At 45.2% G+C, this 14539-nt stretch overlaps 1 long non-coding RNA gene across 1 annotated transcript in view; it reads right to left on the minus strand.

Moving 5' to 3' along the window:
- The window catches only part of LOC134929129 (uncharacterized), a 235581-nt gene that overhangs the window by 205081 nt on the left and 15961 nt on the right, over positions 1-14539 (minus strand). The window contains exon 2 of the long non-coding RNA XR_010178307.1: positions 13201-13323. This is a non-coding gene — a long non-coding RNA (uncharacterized LOC134929129). The remainder of the gene's footprint in view (positions 1-13200; positions 13324-14539) is intronic.

The following is a 14539-nucleotide window of genomic DNA, read 5'->3' on the forward strand; positions in this document are numbered from 1 at the left end:
AAAAAGTAGCTAGCGAGTGATCAACTCGTAATGAGGGCCAAAATATGGGAAGTCTTGGTTTTGGCAAAACGACCCTCAAATGTTTCGGTTTTGGATTTCTTTAAAAATTGATAAATCAACTAAAACTATGTAATTTAGGGGGACATTTACTAAGCAGTGATAAGAATGGAGAAGTGAGCCAGTGGAGAAGTTGCCCATGGTAACCAATCAGCACTGAAGTAACATCTACAATTTGCATACTATAAAATGATACAGAGCTGCTGATTGGTTGATGGGGCCACTTCTCCACTGGCTCATTTCTCCGCTCTTATCACTGCTTAGTAAATGTCCTCCTTAGGGAGTTATTCAGGTTTGGTGGCAAACTAAAAAAGTTAGCAATTGGGCAAAACCATGTTGCATTGCAGGTGGGACAGATGTAACATGTGCAGAGAGTTAGATTTGGGTGGGTTATATTGTTTCTGTTCATGGTAAATACTGGCTGCTTTATTTATACACTGCAATTTAGATTTCAGTTTGAACACACCCCACCCAAATCTTAAGCTGCAGGCACATGGTGCAATAAGAACTATGGATATGGGTGGTCATTCCGAGTTGTTAGCTCGCTAGCAGTTTTTAGCAGCCATGCAAACGGATTGTCGCTGCCCATTGGAGGGTGTATTTTCACTTTGCAGAAGTGCGAACACCTGTGCAGCAGAGCGCCTGTAAAAACATTTTGTGCAAAACAAGACCAGCCCTGAACTTACTCTTCTTGTGCATTGATTCTAACATTGGTGGGTTGGCTTTTGACGGCACACACCCGCCCAGCGTTCGCCCAGCCATGACGATGAAATGCCAGCAACGTCGTCTGCCAAGGCCGATGCCCAATGGCATAGTACAGAGCGCGTCATGTGCTGTTTGGGGAGGGTTTTTTGGAAGGGACATCCTGCGTGACACTGCAGTGACACTCCTAGATGGGCCCGGTGTTTGTGTCGGCCACTAGGGTCGCTTATCTTACTCACACAGCTACCTCATTGCGCCTCTTTTTTTCTTTGCGTCATGTGCTGTTTGGGGAGGGTTTTTTGGAAGGGACATCCTGCGTGACACTGCAGTGACACTCCTAGATGGGCCCGGTGTTTGTGTCGGCCACTAGGGTCGCTTATCTTACTCACACAGCTACCTCATTGCGCCTCTTTTTTTCTTTGCGTCATGTGCTGTTTGGGGAGGGTTTTTTGGAAGGGACATCCTGCGTGACACTGCAGTGACACTCCTAGATGGGCCCGGTGTTTGTGTCGGCCACTAGGGTCGCTTAGCTTAGTCATCCAGCGACCTAGGTGCAAATTTTAGGACTAAAAATAATATTGTGAGGTGTGAGGTATTCAGAATAGACTGAAAATGAGTGTAAATTATGGTTTTTGAGGTTAATAATACTTTGGGATCAAAATGACCCCCAAATTCTATGATTTAAGCTGTTTTTTAGTGTTTTTTGAAAAAAACACCCGAATCCAAAACACACCCGAATCCGACAAAAAAAATTCGGTGAGGTTTTGCCAAAACGCGGTCGAACCCAAAACACGGCCGCGGAACCGAACCCAAAACCAAAACACAAAACCCGAAAAATTTCCGGCGCTCATCTCTAGTATAATCACCAGGTGTATAACACACATCGCACAGTACAGTATACATACTTGTCACAACAATGCAGCAGATATTGAGCACTGATCAGGATACTAGAAGTGACACAGAGCTGCAAGATACAGCAATGGCCTAATGTACTATACTATATATGTATACTGCTGGTCACCAAAATGCTGCACTGTCCTACTATATACTGCTCACAATAATGCAGCACAGATATGGAATGGATACTTGCAGTGACACAGAGCTGCAAGATACAGCAATGGCCTACTGTACAACTATATACTGTTGGTCACCAAAATGCTGCACTGTAATACTATATATACTGCTCACAAAAATGCAGCACAGATATGGAATGGATACTTGCAGTGACACAGAGCTGCAAGAAACAGCAATGGCCTACTGTAATGTACTATATATGTATACTGTTGGTCACCAAAATGCTGCACTGTCCTACTATATACTGCTCACAATAATGCAGCACAGATATGGAATGGATACTTGCAGTGACACAGAGCTGCAAGATACAGCAATGGCCTACTGTACAACTATATACTGTTGGTCACCAAAATGCTGCACTGTAATACTATATATACTGCTCAGAAAAATGCAGCACAGATATGGAATGGATACTTGCAGTGACACAGAGCTGCAGGATACAGCAATGGCCTACTGTACTGTACTACTATTATACTGGTGGTCCCCAGTCCCCAGTCCCCACAATAAAGCACACTGAGCACAGATATTTGCAGCACACTGAGCACAGATATGGAGCATTTTCAGGCAGAGAACGTAGATATTTTCAGCACACTGAGCACAGATATTTGCAGCACACTGAGCACAGATATTTGCAGCACACTGAGCACAGATTACGGAGCTTTTCAGGGAGAGAACGCAGCCACGTACTCTCCGTTCAATCTCCAATGCACGAGTGAAAATGGCGGCGACGCGCGGCTCTTTATATAGAATACGAATCTCACGAGAATCCGACAGCGGGATGATGACGTTCGGGCGTGTTCGGGTTAACCGAGCAAGGCAGGAAGATCCGAGGCTGCCTCGGAACCGTGTAAAAAAGGTGAAGTTCGGGGGGGGTTCGGATCTCGGAGAACCGAACCCGCTCATCTCTAGTTATAAGTTTGAATCCTGGTTCTGGCAGTGTATTGAAATGTGTTATTTAATAAATGGTATTATAACTGAATAACAACAAGATCTCAAATTAAGTGCGTGAATGTGGTATAAAGAGGATGTGTGTCCAAATCCATTTTCTTTCAGTGGTCTATAAATGTGTGTGCATTATTTATAGATCCCCGCCACCAGGTTTGTGGGGAGGCTTGCCATCTAGCAATAGCATGTAGGAAGATTAGCATATACCTATCTGTTGATTTTAGCAAAGCTTCTGGCCAGTGATCATCGGCTGCACGCATAATTACGTGGAGAGGAAGGCCCTTTGGGGCAGCCTAAGTAGCCACTGTCCCCAAAATGAATGACCTTTAAAAATAAGAATTTACCGTACTTACCGATAATTCTATTTCTCGGAGTCCGTAGTGGATGCTGGGGTTCCTGAAAGGACCATGGGGGAATAGCGGCTCCGCAGGAGACAGGGCACAAAAAGTAAAGCTTTAGGATCAGGTGGTGTGCACTGGCTCCTCCCCGCATGACCCCCCTCCAAGCCTCAGTTAGGATACTGTGCCCGGACGAGCGTACACAATAAGGAAGGATTTTGAATCCCGGGTAAGACTCATACCAGCCACACCAATCACACTGTACAACCTGTGATCTGAACCCAGTTAACAGTATGATAACAGCGGAGCCTCTGAAAAGATGGCTCACAACAATAATAACCCGATTTTTGTAACTATGTACAAGTAATGCAGATAATCCGCACTTGGGATGGGCGCCCAGCATCCACTACGGACTCCGAGAAATAGAATTATCGGTAAGTAAATTCTTATTTTCTCTATCGTCCTAGTGGATGCTGGGGTTCCTGAAAGGACCATGGGGATTATACCAAAGCTCCCAAACGGGCGGGAGAGTGCGGATGACTCTGCAGCACCGAATGAGAGAACTCCAGGTCCTCCTTAGCCAGGGTATCAAATTTGTAGGATTTTACAAACGTGTTTGCCCCTGACTAAATAGCCGCTCGGCAAAGTTGTAAAGCCGAGACCCCTCGGGCAGCCGCCCAAGATGAGCCCACCTTCCTTGTGGAATGGGCATTTACATATTTTGGCTGTGGCAGGCCTGCCACAGAATGTGCAAGCTGAATTGTATTACACATCCAACTAGCAATAGTCTGCTTAAAAGCAAGAGCACCCAGTTTGTTGGGTGCATACAGGATAACAGCAAGTCAGTTTTCCTGACTCCAGCCGTCCTGGAACCTATACTTTCAGGGCCCTGACAACATCCAGCAACTTGGAGTCCTCCAAGTCCCTAGTAGGCGCAAGGCACCACAATAAGCTGGTTCAGGTGAAACACTGACACCACCTTAGGGAGAGAACTGGGGACGAGTCCGCAGCTCTGCCCTGTCCGAATGGACAAACAGATATGGGCTTTTTTGAGAAAAAACCCACCAATTTGACACTCGCCTGGCCCAGGCCAGGGCCAAGAGCATGGTCACTTTTCATGTGAGATGCTTCAAATCCACAGATTTGACTGGTTTTAAACCAATGTGAATTGAGGAATCCCAGAACTACGTTGAGATCCCACAGTGCCACTGGAGGCACAAAAGGGGGTTGTATATGCAATACTCCCTTGACAAACTTCTGGACTTCAGGAACTGAAGCCAATTCTTTCTGGAAGAAAATCGACAGGGCCGAAATTTGAACCTTAATGGGCCCCAATTTGAGGCCCATAGACACTCCTGTTTGCAGGAAATGCAGGAATCGACCGAGTTGAAATTTCTTCGTGGGGCCTTCCTGGCCTCACACCACGCAACATATTTTCGCCACATGTGGTGATAATGTTGTGCGGTCACCTCCTTCCTGGCTTTGACCAGGGTAGGAATGACCTCTTCCGGAATGCCTTTTTCCCTTAGGATCCGGCGTTCCACCGCCATGCCGTCAAACGCAGCTGCGGTAAGTCTTGGAACAGACATGGTACTTGCTGAAGCAAGTCCCTTCTTAGCGGCAGAGGCCATAAGTCCTCTGTGAGCATCTCTTGAAGTTCCGGGTACCAAGTCCTTCTTGGCCAATCCGGAGCCATGAGTATAGTTCTTACTCCTCTACGTCTTATAATTCTCAGTACCTTTGGTATGAGAAGCAGAGGAGGGAACACATACACCGACTGGTACACCCACGGTGTTACCAGAACGTCCACAGCTATTGCCTGAGGGTCTCTTGACCTGGCGCAATACCTGTCCCATTTTTTGTTCAGACGGGACGCCATCATGTCCACCTTTGGTATTTCCCAACGGTTCACAATCATGTGGAAAAACTTCCCGATGAAGTTTCCACTCTCCCGGGTGGAGGTCGTGCCTGCTGAGGAAGTCTGCTTCCCAGTTTCCACTCCCGGAGTGAAACACTGCTGACAGTGCTATCACATGATTTTCCGCCCAGCGAAAAGTCCTTGCAGTTTTTGCCATTGCCCTCCTGCTTCTTGTGCCGCCCTGTCTGTTTACGTGGGCGACTGCCGTGATGTTTTTCCCACTGGATCAATACCGGCTGACCTTGAAGCAGAGGTCTTGCTAAGCTTAGAGCATTATAAATTTACCCTTAGCTCCAGTATATTTATGTGGAGAAAAGTCTCCAGACTTGATCACACTCCCTGGAAATTTTTTCCTTGTGTGACTGCTCCCCAGCCTCTCGGGCTGGCCTCCGTGGTCACCAGCATCCAATCCTGAATGCCGAATCTGCAGCCCTCTAGAAGATGAGCACTCTGTAACCACCACAGGAGAGACACCCTTGTCCTTGGATATAGGGTTATCCGCTGATGCATCTGAAGATGCGATCCGGACCATTTGTCCAGCAGATCCCACTGAAAAGTTCTTGCGTGAAATCTGCCGAATGGAATTGCTTCGTAGGAAGCCACCATTTTTACCAGGACCCTTGTGCAATGATGCACTGACACTTTTCCTGGTTTTAGGAGGTTCTTGACTAGCTCGGATAACTCCCTGGCTTTCTCTTCCGGGAGAAACACCTTTTTCTGGACTGTGTCCAGAATCATCCCTAGGCACAGCAGACGTGTCGTCAGGATCAGCTGCGATTTTGGAATATTTAGAATCCATCCGTGCTGTTGTAGCAGTATCCGAGATAGTGCTACTCCGACCTCCAACTGTTCCCTGGACTTTGCCCTTATCAGGAGATCGTCCAAGTAAGGGGTAATTAAGACGCCTTTTCTTCGAAGAAGAATCATCATTTCGGCCATTACCTTGGTAAAGACCCGGGGTGCCGTGGACAATCCAAACGGCAGCGTCTGAAACTGACAGTGACAGTTCTATACCACGAACCTGAGGTACCCTTAGTGAGAAGGGCAAATTTGGGACATGGAGGTAAGCATCCCTGATGTCCCGGGACACTATATAATCCCCTTCTTCCTGGTTCGTTATCACTGCTCTGAGTGACTCCATCTTGATTTGAACCTTTGTAAGTGTTCAAATTTTTTTAGATTTAGAATAGGTCTCACCTAGCCTTCTGGCTTCAGTACCACAATATAGTGTGGAATAATACCCCTTTCCTTGTTGTAGGAGGGGTAATTTGATTATCACCTGCTGGGAATACAGCTTGTGAATTTTTTCCCATACTGCCTCCTTGTCGGAGGGATACCTTGGTAAAGCAGACTTCAGGAGCCTGCGAGGGGGAAACGTTTCGACATTCCAATCTGTACCCCTGGGATACTACTTGTAGGATCCAGGGGTCCTGTACGGTCCCAGCGTCATGCTGAGAGCTTGGCAGAAGCGGTGGAAGGCTTCTGTTCCTGGGAATGGGCTGCCTGCTGCAGTCTTCTTCCCTTTCCTCTATCCCTGGGCAAATATGACTCTTATAGGGACGAAAGGACTGAGGCTGAAAAGACGGTGTCTTTTTCTGCTGAGATGTGACTTGGGGTAAAAAAGGTGGATTTTCCAGCTGTTGCCGTGGCCACCAGGTCCGATGACCGACCCCAAATAACTCCTCCCCTTTATACGGCAATACTTCCATGTGCCGTTTGGAATCTGCATCACCTGACCACTGTCGTGTCCATAAACATCTTCTGGCAGATATGGACATCGCACTTACTCTTGATGCCAGAGTGCAAATATCCCTCTGTGCATCTCGCATATATAGAAATGCATCCTTTAAATGCTCTATAGTCAATAAAATACTGTCCCTGTCAAGGGTATCAATATTTTTAGTCAGGGAATCCGACCAAGCCACCCCAGCTCTGCACATCCAGGCTGAGGCGATCGCTGGTCGCAGTATAACACCAGTATGTGTGTATATACTTTTATATGATATTTTCCAGCCTCCTGTCAGCTGGCTCCTTGAGGACGGCCCTATCTATAGACGGTACCGCCACTTGTTTTGATAAGCGTGTGAGCGCCTTATCCACCCTAAGGGGTGTTTCCCAACGCGCCCTAACTTCTGGCGGGAAAGGGTATACCGCCAATAATTTTCTATCGGGGGGAACCCACGCATCATCATACACTTCATTTAATTTATCTGATTCAAGAAAAACTACAGGTAGTTTTTTCACATCCCACATAATACCCTCTTTTATGGTACTTGTAGTATCAGAAATATGTAACACCTCCTTCATTGCCCTTAACGTGTGGCCCTAATAAGGAATACGTTTGTTTATTCACCGTCGACACTGGATTCAGTGTCCGTGTCTGTGTCTGTGTCGACCGACTAAGGTAAACGGGCGTTTTAAAACCCCTGACGGTGTTTTTGAGACGTCTGGACCGGTACTAATTGTTTGTCGGCCGTCTCATGTCGTCAACCGACCTTGCAGCGTGTTGACATTATCACGTAATTCCCTAAATAAGCCATCCATTCCGGTGTCGACTCCCTAGAGAGTGACATCACCATTACAGGCAATTGCTCCGCCTCCTCACCAACATCGTCCTCATACATGTCGACACACACGTACCGACACACAGCACACACACAGGGAATGCTCTGATAGAGGACAGGACCCACTAGCCCTTTGGAGAGACAGAGGGAGAGTTTGCCAGCACACACCAAAAAACGCTATAATTATATAGGGACAACCTTATATAAGTGTTTTCCCTTATAGCATCTTTTTATATATTTCTAACGCCAAATTAGTGCCCCCCCTCTCTGTTTTAACCCTGTTTCTGTAGTGCAGTGCAGGGGAGAGCCTGGGAGCCTTCCCTCCAGCCTTTCTGTGAGGGAAAATGGCGCTGTGTGCTGAGGAGATAGGCCCCGCCCCTTTTTCGGTGGGCTCGTCTCCCGCTCTTCAACGGATTCTGGCAGGGGTTAAATATCTCCATATAGCCCCCGGAGGCTATATGTGAGGTATTTTTTGCCAAAAAATAGGTTTACATTGCCTCCCAGGGCGCCCCCCTCCCAGCGCCCTGCACCCTCAGTGACTGCCGTGTGAAGTGTGCTGAGAGCAATGGCGCACAGCTGCAGTGCTGTGCGCTACCTTAAGAAGACTGAGGAGTCTTCTGCCGCCGATTCTGGACCTTCTTCTCTTTTCAGCATCTGCAAGGGGGCCGGCGGCGAGGCTCCGGTGACCATCCAGGCTGTACCTGTGATCGTCCCTCTGGAGCTAATGTCCAGTAGCCAAAGAAGCCAATCCATCCTGCACGCAGGTGAGTTCACTTCTTCTCCCCTAAGTCCCTCGTTGCAGTGATCCTGTTGCCAGCAGGACTCACTGTAAAATAAAAAACCTAAGCTAAACTTTTCTAAGCAGCTCTTTAGGAGAGCCACCTAGATTGCACCCTTCTCGGCCGGGCACAAAAATCTAACTGAGGCTTGGAGGGGGGTCATGGGGGGAGGAGCCAGTGCACACCACCTGATCCTAAAGCTTTACTTTTTGTGCCCTGTCTCCTGCGGAGCCGCTATTCCCCCATGGTCCTTTCAGGAACCCCAGCATCCACTAGGACGATAGAGAAAAATCAATACTGACACCTCTCATGGTCGAATCAATCCAGCCTCGGATAATGGAGGGTCTAGCTGGTATGAACGGTTTTATGCAAGTAATGAATAATTATACAATATCTTGCCTAAAAGGAGCAGTGAGATAGAGGTACATAGGAAAAGAAGAAACTACACAACGATGATCCACATCATCTTTGGTAAAAATCAAATTCTGCAATGAAATTGTGTGGTCATTTCAAAGTATGTGAAACCCTTGTGAGGTCTGAATTAGCCATGGGTCAGATACTGTATATTAATCAAAGTGAGTTCTACTTAATGAACTGCAAAAGCAAGAGCCAATAAGGATGTAAGCTCCTTCGAGCTGGATAGCAAGTTAGCAGATGCATATAATTCTGCTAAATATGAAAAGAATGGATCAATATCCCATATTTTGGAAAATCTAGAACAAATCAGTCTGAACAGAGTAGGTAAATTCTAATATCTGTGAAGCCTGGAACCAAACATACAGTATCTACAGTAGGTCTAATTGGAGAAGAGATGAACAATTAGAACCAGATGAACATCGGGAAATAAATTATTTGATCATTGCAGTATATCTAGCCTTAGTTCATAGTCGCAAAGAAGAATTAAGAAGGGCTGTTGCGGATGTAGCTAAGGGTAATTCTGTCAACAGCCTAGCAATGGCACCATCCAGATGGAGCAATGAAGTTTCAATAAAACATCTAGGGTGCCTAGGAAACAATCTGTAGGAAATCCCAGTGGAATTTTGGGAAGTATTCTGAGATGTGTAATCAATCAAAACTTCAGCCAGTAAAGTTCCATAAAGCAAATATATGTAGAAAACACTTCTCCAACTAACAATTCCAAACAATAAATAATAGGGGTTATTGATCCAGGGAATTCATCTGATTGTTATCTTGGGGGTTAGAAAGGCATTTTTCCCCATGTGAATGTTAGTTGGCAATTGTCAAACTGTAAATTATGTTTTGTCTTCTTTTGGATCATAGGGTGGTGGTGGTGGTGGTGGTGTGGGGGTGATCATTTACAGGACTAAGAGTGTAACACAGAAAAAGTTTATAAAAAAAATCAACATACTGTACTGTATAAAAAATATAATTTTGGCAAAAATACATTGGTAAATACAGTAGCACCCTGGATTGAATACTAAGTATTCAGAGAAAGAAATTATCAGTCATTACTTGTGGCACACTTTTAGTTGTGGATTATACAAATGGGTTGCAGTTAAAATTCCGGCTGTCGAAATCACAATATTATTATTAAAATATAACTTATTTTACCTTTAAATTTTTTTTGGTGTTTACACTTACTAGTCTTCCCCAAAACCAGAATAATACAAGCATGGCGGGTTCTAGACCTTATGGGGCTCAGGGCAAATGTTCAAATTGCTCCCTCCCACAATAATCTACATAGGGACAGTGTGTCTGTCACAAATATAGGTGTGTGGCTTCATGCGGAAGGGGTGTGACCACAGAATAGTACCATTTCACATTACACCGCACAGTAGTATCCAATAGTCACATAACACCACACAGTAGTGCCCCTTATACACATTATGAAACAGAGTCTGCCTCCATCACCCCTGATACCACTCAGAGATGACATATCCACTACACCACACTGACACCAACATTAGTGATAATGTCCCATTACCCTTGATACCCACTCCCCCAAGGTCACCCCACAATTACATTCCTGTCTCCCCACTGACACCCCCTTAAGGATAACATCTCATCTACCCTGACACCCCATCAGCATCACCCCTGGCAACCCCTCAGTGTCATGGCATCCTTCCCTGTCTCCCCCCCAGACAATCCCCGGCTATCACCTGACAGCCCCCTACAATTCTCTGCTATCAACCAAACAGTCCCCACCTCGTCCCCCTGACAATGATGAGTGGAGCCATGTGTGCCACCCCCACAAATCATTATGCCCTGTGGCACAGCCACCTCCAGCACAGCCCTTTGCCGTCTTACCTAGGTAGCGGCCACAGACTATCACACACCAGGGTGGAGGCACGAACAGATACACGGCACACAGGGCCAGGACACCCAACCTCAGAAGGACACAATCACAGCGCTCTCCCCCAACAGCCACCATCATTCCTGAAGACACAGACAGGAAAAGCCACATATAAGGATACTCACAAGCTACTGCCCTGCTCATACACAGCCTGATCCCTGGTGCCAGCCGCCATCTTTACCACTTCCTCCTGCCTAGCTCTAATTGACAGCTCCAGCCGCTCCACCTTCGCCACTCACCACTGACATGCACCAGCTACTCCTCCAGCTTCTGCCTTACTTCTCATCTGTGGAAACTCTCCGCCTCTGTAGGCTGCCATCCCCTTCAAGCAGTCCTCTCCATCCCTTTCCATAATCTTGTGGAGACCTCACACTGCCTGCTACTGGCAAGGTTTCTCTGCAGCCATTTTGACACTTGTCTCTGGCGATGGGCTCCAAGAGTGGAGGGGCGCCGGCAGGGGGTATGCGGCTGCGCCCTTATGCTACAGTACCCTGGGCGGTTGCCCTGCTTGCCCGCCCTAGAACCACAACTGAATACATGTTTTATAAATAACATGTAGGTGCAATTAATCAAAGACAAAGCTTAGCCTGGCAGTGAAAATAATATTTACAGAATAAATCTCTAATGAGATCAGAGGCAAAGGAGACAATATTTAAATATAATAATACTACCAATAGTAATAGTAGTATTAGTAGAATTGTTCATAACCAATTAATCAGCAGAATTATATTTCATAAAAGGTTCAACTGAGTAAGGTTGTAACTATGAGGCTTATATATCAAGTTCAGTATTAATTGTTTATATATGTGTGCTATTGCTATAGAAATTTGAAATTTAGGCCACACAGTGTTTCTTACCCAGGATTGCAGGTTTATTGCAGGATGCATGGACACAGTGGTGCTCACAGTAATAAGCTGTCACAGCAAAGTAAGTGTCAGTGTACAGAGGACATCCGGTCATGCAGGTACAGCGATAATGCAGATAATACAGGTATTGTATCCTGAGCCAAGTGCTACACGTCCAAATAGCACTGTGACGCCCAACACAATAAAGATGGTGTGGCTGTGCAAGCTAGGAAGCCATCTTCTTGGCAGCCATCTTGCTAAAGGACTCCAGACGGCTTCAGTACAGGACATGGACATGGAGACAGCAATGCAGAGCATTCCTCTTCAGCATGAGGAAAGATTTTGTTATTGAGGCTTAGCTGAGTAGCCTAATTACTCATGTGCACTTGAACTAAATCCCAGGTTTGGGTTTCTCAGTTTCACTAAAGATAGAAAAATATTTAAAATCTTCATTTGTTAGGACAATGCTTTATTAGCAGGTTAAAGAATTTTTTAGAAGTGATTTTAATCTGGTATTGCCATACTGAGATTGTGATATACCGTACAGTAAGGATAGGTTTTAAATGGTCAGGGATCCATAAAACAGCCCATGTGTTTCATTAGTGTCAGTGTACCTTTTGTTATCAGTTTTTATCTCATGTTTGTACATCTGTCCCAAATTTTAAATCAATGATTCAAGGATTCTGTCAAACTCATGCAGTGGTTCTCAGACTGTGTGCTGTGGCACCCTGGGGTGCCTCTGGGCACTTGCAGGGGTGTCTTGGGTTGGTAGCTTAGGACCAATTCAAATTATTTATGGTTAATGTAATAGGCAAAACCAGTGCTGGTGGTTGACAATCACACAATATGTGGACAAACAGAAGCAAATCCTTTCCCTCATCACACAATTAAACCTAAGGATGATATAAACACAATTTACTTAATTTAATATTTTTTTGTAAATTTTTCAGTAAGAAACTTGTGGCCTAGGGGTGCTGTGAAAACATTTTGATACTGTAGGGTAACGTGATACAAAAAAAGTTTGTGAACCACTGTTCTAGACACAATTCCAAGATACAGTCATTCACATCTCACAAGAAACAAGTTACAGCATGACAAGGTACTGTGACCATTACATTTACCTTCCCCATCTATCTGTAAAATATTAATGAAACATTTCGCTGGTGTTATATTTTGAAACTGTTCTGGTTTTAATTTATTGGCAGGATATAATGTCACATTGTTTTCATCTATAAAGGCCATATGTTTTTTTTTTTCCTAGCATTAGCTCCACGGTGTTCCCTAAGGATTTATAAATGACACTTTTAAAATAATGCACCTTTAGAGCACTAATCAAGGTTTTTTCCACAGTGCATTGCAGTTGGTTTCCTTCACCTTTAATAACTTTCAAGTTTACATGTAGAATAGCAGAATTCACACACACATATATATATATATATATATATAATTGCAGAAGAGCTGGCACTCAGTATTCCTCAGTGGTATTCACCTCGGTGCCCTCCAAAGACGCCTTGCAGCGAGTAGTGTATAGCATGTGAACGGCGGCACTCCAAGGACTTATTGATCGTAGTAAATATAGGTGACAAACACCATGCGTTGCTGTTAACGTTTCAGTTTATTTACTAAACTTTCGTCAGAACAATCTTACAAAGAACATTTCTTACCTTTATAGAAGAACACCCTGTGCATCTAGCGATGTGTGTCTCGTGCAGGGCGCCGGGCCGGTGACGTCATAGTCCCGCAACGTGCGTCTCACGGCGCCCTGTCCGAGCAAGCCGTCACCATGACTACAAAATAAACAAAGTGTGATACCATCACCAACAGATACAGACCTGGGGCATGCACAGGATAAACATTGGAAAAAGATTAGTGTGCCATTTGTGCGTCACTGCATTGGTGCATGGAGTAAATAGACTGCATGTAATTATGTAATATGCAGACTCTCAGTGCTATGACAGTGCAGCACAGTGTTGGCCTCATCAGTATAATTGGAGCAAAGGCATGATCAATACTCATAATGGTTATGAAAAGTCACTAGTTCCCTGTCAAGAGGGCATGCTCAATGTTATGACAACCTGTATGTAAATAATCATGATTAAAGGAAACAATTTAAATTAAGCTGCTCATTTAAACCCATAGGGGCAATTGTGTTCAGTTTGTGAATCCAAGTGGATTCCAGTTGAAGTAGTTTGCGTCCCCTGTCGCCACCTCTAATGTTGGGGGGAACCTGGTCAATCATTTTGTAGCGCAAAGTTGCTAAACTGTGATTATGAAGTTTAAAATGTCTGGCCACTGGCTGCTCAGAATCCGTTCCTTCCAGGGCTTGGCGTATTGAAAGTCTGTGGTTCGCCATCCGTTCTTTAAATGTGCAAATAGTCTTACCTATATAATATAGGCCACAGGGGCAGCGAATGTAGTAAACTACAAACTGGCTGGAACAGGTCAACACATATTTGATGGGAATGTGTTTGCCAGTCTGGGGGTGCGTAAAGGATGGGCCAGTTTCTAGATAGCTGCATGTGATGCAGCCTGTGCATCTGTAGCAGCCAGGCTTTTTGGTTAAGAAGTGAGTTTTAGTGGTGGTGGATCGTCCAGTGATGTCATTTTTTACCAGTAGGTTTTTCAGACTTCTTCCTCTGGTGTAGCTGGGCAAAATCTTCAGGTTCTTGAATCCCTTGAGGTCAGGGTCCTGGGTGACGATTGGCCATAATTGTTTAGCCATACGCATATTGTATTTGCTATCAGGATGGTATTGTTATACAAAAGGTACTTTGTCCTTAATGTCGTTTTTATTGGCAGCTGAATTGAGCAGTTCATCTCTGGGGAAAGCCAGTGCCTTACGTTTAGAGTTCAGCAGATCCCTGCGTCTGTAGCCTCTTTCTAAGAAGAGCGTAATCATGTTATCAATGGCCTCAGTAGCTTTGGAATCAGTATCAGAAATGCGACAAATGCGGAGGAATTGTGAAAATGGCAATCCACTAATGCATGCAGGCGGGTGTTGAC

The sequence above is a fragment of the Pseudophryne corroboree genome, chromosome 5 (assembly GCF_028390025.1).
Source record: "Pseudophryne corroboree isolate aPseCor3 chromosome 5, aPseCor3.hap2, whole genome shotgun sequence".
Classification (NCBI taxonomy): Eukaryota; Metazoa; Chordata; class Amphibia; order Anura; family Myobatrachidae; genus Pseudophryne; species Pseudophryne corroboree.